Below are 4,434 nucleotides of genomic sequence, written 5' to 3'. Positions count from 1 at the left end.
AAAACGAAGATGAGGAATTTCTTTTCTCAGAAGGTCGTGAATCTTTGGAATTCTCTACCCCAGAGAGCTGTGGAGGCTGGGTCATTTAATACATTTAAGGTGGAGATAGACAGATTTTTGAACGATAATGGAGTCAAGGGTTATGGGGAGTGAGCAGGAAAGTGGAGTTGTGGCCAAGACCAGTTCAGCCATGATGTTATTGAATGGCGGAGCAGGCTCGAGGGGCCAAATGGCCTACTCCTGCTCTATGTTCTTATGTTCTTATGTTGCTGAGGTGACAGGTGTGTTGCTGCAAGTGGAGAACGCTTGCTTCTCATTTAAAGGGTTCTGCTCACACCACTTGTCCCAGACATAGGGGCTGTACTTGCAGTCCTCCTCACAGTCGAGTGTGACAGGGAGATGGACTGGAGGCAGCGAAGAAGAGGACAAGCTGCTCGCAGAGGGAGGAGGGGCAGGAGGGCTCTCAACAGGAGGCCTTACCCACCGAGTGTCTTCAGGGAACTCGTCTCCTACCTGCACCTAAGCCAGGAGCAGTGTATTAGGAGGCTTTGCTTCACCAAAGAGGTGGTCACAGAACTCTGCCACCTCCTGCAACCAGACCTGCAGCCTCAGAGCAGGGCGACGACGGTGCTCCCAGTGGCCCTCAATTTTTCGTCACCAGATCCTTTCAGTCTAGAGCGGGAGACATAGCTAACATCTCCCAGTTTGCCGTCCATCGCTGTATCTGGGAGGTCACAACAGGCTTCGCCATGGTGCAGGGCGCCATCGACTGCACACACATGGCTTTGTGGGCACCGCAACACTCGAGGCTAGCACTATAATATGCTGCCATCAGGAACATCATTGAGCAGATCGGGCTACTGAAGCAATGGTTCCGCTGCCTTGACCGCTCGAGAGGAGCCCTTCAGTACACGCCAGAGCGGGTGTCCCATTTTGTGGTGGTCTGCTTCACAACTTGGTCATCATGAACAGGCAGTCACCACGAGTTCCCAGACCACCTCAGGAGGAAGAGGAGGAGAAGGAGGAAGAAGGGAGGAGACAAGCAGCACAACCCCTTTCCGGATGGGCTGTCTGTGATTGCCTCATCAGAATCTAGTTCCAGTGAATGAAACCCCAGATCCCCGTTGCTCACCACTTTCACATCTTGCCATCCCTCTGTCATGAAACATCACAGTCCTGGACACAAAGCTGAAATGGGAGCCACCACAAAACACACATTCCAAACATAATTTATAAATTTATCAAATTCAAATCAAAAGAACAAAGTCAACTAATCACCCTTGTGCATTCCCTTAGTGTCTGTCTTTCATGTGTCGTTTCCTACACTAGTGCTCCTACGAAGTGCTCCCCCAAGTGGCTGCAGCATGGCTGGTGGAAGGCTGCTGACTTTCAGTGGGGGAGACTACAGATGGCCTTGCAGGATGGCCTTTGCTGGACGACCTCGAGCAGCTCTGGCCCTAGTAGGCCCGTCTGTGGTTGCGCGACCTCGGCATGGGCAGCAGCAGTCTGGATGACAGGCAGTAGCAAGGGCACTGGTGGAGTGGGAGAGGTGGGAGTAGGAATGCTGTCATCCTGAGAGAGGACAGCAGGTTCTTGCTCCACAGAGCCACTGCCAGCCCCCTGGGCCGGTGCCTCAGCATTCCGAGCCATCTGGGACAGATTGCTGGACTGCCGTAACACCCTGCAAGCCCCTTTCCACATTCGCAAATCCAGCCACGTTGGCAGCAGTCTGAGCTTGCGTGGCAGCAAGCTGAGACTGCAGGAAAATAGTCTCCTCTTCCACTGCAGCGCTGAGATGTTGTGTCGCTTCCGCCTGTGCTGCAATGGAAGCTGTGAGATTGCCCATCACATCCAGTATCATGTTTGGGTCCACAGGTTCTCTCGTGGAGTTGCCCATCATTTCCATGCTGGAAATCATGGGCTCCAAGCTCTGCGCAAAACCCCGTGCAATGTTGGTGCCAGACTCCTCCTTGCTCCTGGACACTGACAAGAGGCTCGCTGGCAGGCTTGCCATTGCACCAAGCATTTGTGTGTGCATGCCCATCACCCTTCTTAAGGCCGCCCCATTGAGGTCAACCTCTGAGTCCTGTGCAGCAGAATTCATGCGTAAACTCGCCCTTCGGGGAGCTGGAACCTGAGCAACCCTTTGTCCCTGGCCTGGCTGCGACCCACTCGTGCCCAGTGGCTCACCACGTGCAGATCCCGCCTCTATACTACCCTCTAAAGTACGCGCAGTGCCATTTTCTGAGCTGGTGTCTGCGAGTGTCAGATCGAGGGATGGTGCCTTTTCTTCTCCTTCACTCTCCTCCTCTACAATGTTGGGGACAGGCTGGGTTGCTGGCAGTTCTTGGGTATCTGAAAGCAGAAATGCACAAGGGTTGGGTTGTGGTGAAGGGAGGGGGAGAAGCAAGATATCCATCAGCAGCTTGTAAGTGAGAAAAGATTATGGGATGAGGCGAAAGTGGGATATGAGAAGGATTAGGTATGAGCAGACCGTCATCATCAGCAATGCAGTTTACTTCCCCGCTTGCCACGGACGCTGTGACTGCCGCTCCAATTATTATGAGTACTGCTTCCTCCAGCTCTGTGAGGTTCTCAATTCTGTCTTGCCCACCGGCCGTTTGCAGGTGCTCCTGGTGGTTGTGCGCCACCTTGGCCTGCAAGAGAAAGGAAAGTGTATCAGTGAATGTGATGCAATGTGTTTGGTTGATGTGCCTGCCATGGTTGAATAGCTGGCAGTGTGTGTACCGTGTAAGATGTGGGTGTGAGTCTTGCAGCAATGGTGTGGGTGTGAGTCTTGCAGCAATGGTAAGTGTGTGAGGGTGAAGTGAAGCTATGATTGTGAGGTATGAGTGATGATTGCTAGAGATTGTTGGTAGGTGAGTGATGGTGGTGTGGTGCATTGAGCAGTGTGTGAGGCTTCTGGTGCAGATGGTGAGATATGGCATTTGATGATGCATTCACTCACCTTGACCAGTCGTGTGAGGTCATTAAACATTTTGCAGCACTGGATCCAGGTCCTGGGGACAACATTTGTCGCAGTGACGGCTTGAGCAATCTTCTCCCAGATCCTGCTTCTGTTCAGCCTTGAAGGCCTCCTGCCCCCCTGTGGGTAAAGGACCTCACGGCATCTTTAGATCCCTAATACCAAGGCCTCCAGTGCCGCATCAGAAAATCTCCTTGCCCTTCCCCTCAGCTGTTGGGCTACGGCTTTGTTTAAACTGACAATGAGGTGCATCTGCAACAAAGCACCTCTCCTTTAAGTAGTGCAGAGAGCCTTGGCCAAATTTTATTGGCCAATAGACTGCACCCAATATTGAACCCCTGGTGAGCACTAAGCCAATCAGCAGCGCATTTAGTGCTGACATCAGCGCTGCAATCATGTAAATGAGCAGGCAGCAAGAAGTTTGTGTACTGCCTGTACCACTTTGAACTGGTGCAGGCAAATAGCGCTGGGCGATGCCCCGCCCATTTTTGAGCCTTATCCAATTTCTAGGTCCAACTCCTGTCTTCACACTGAGGACATCCTCCATCGTATTGTGTGGCACTACCACCATGCTAATCGAGATAGATTCAGAACAGATCTAGCAGCTCAAAACTGGGCATCCATGAGATGCCGTGGGCCATCAGCAGCAGTAGAATTGTATTTCACCACAATCTGTAACCTCATGTACCGGCATATCCCTCATTGCTCCATAAACAGCAAGCCAAATGACTAACCCTGGTTCAATGTGGAGTGTAGAAGAGTATGCCAGGAGCAGCACCAGGAATACCTGAAAATGAGGTGCCAACCTGGTGAAGCTTCAACACAGGATTACATGCATGCTATACAGTGGAAGCAGCATGTTATAGACAGAGCAAAGCGATCCCACAATTAACAGATCAGATCAAAGCTCTGCAGTCCTGCCACATCCAGTTGTGAATGGTGGTGGACAATTAAGCAACTAATGGGAGGATAAGGCTCCATGAACATCCCCAGTATGTAAGTGCAAAAGATTAGATTGAAACGTTCGCAGGCATCTGCAGCCAGTCGTCAAAAATGGCACTTACTCACCAATAACCTGCTCACCGTTGCTCAGTTTGGGTTCTGCCAGCTTGGCTCCATACCTCATTACAGCCTTCATCCAAACATGGACACGAGTTAAATTCCAGAGGTGAGAGTGATTGCTCTTGACATCAAGGCAGCATTCAACAGAGTGGAATTTGGACTCAGAATCGGACCAAGATTAGCACCATCACCAACAACACCAACAGCAATCACAACAGCAGCCTTCTCCTCAATGACCTGATGCTCCACAGGAGAGAGGGGGCTGCAGCGCATGGGAGGCGGTACCCCAACACAGGGTATACAGGCAGAGGATGAGCTTCCTCAACATGACTGAGCAGCAGTGCCAAAGGAGGCTATCGCGCCAAGTTGTCACAGACCTTTGTAGC

The 4,434-nt window shown here is 51.6% G+C and overlaps 1 pseudogene; it reads right to left on the bottom strand.

Annotated features, from left to right (window-relative positions):
- Positions 1-519: 519 nt before the first annotated feature.
- Positions 520-3,238, bottom strand: LOC147106707 (uncharacterized; annotated as a pseudogene).
- Positions 3,239-4,434: the final 1,196 nt, after the last annotated feature.

Source organism: Somniosus microcephalus, chromosome 15 (genome assembly GCF_052327205.1).
Source record: "Somniosus microcephalus isolate GS21.2 chromosome 15, FLI_Smic_1.0, whole genome shotgun sequence".
In the NCBI taxonomy this organism is placed as follows: domain Eukaryota; kingdom Metazoa; phylum Chordata; class Chondrichthyes; order Squaliformes; family Somniosidae; genus Somniosus; species Somniosus microcephalus.
Note: the sequence above shows the minus strand (reverse complement) of the source record. Positions and strands in the feature narration are given on the sequence as shown.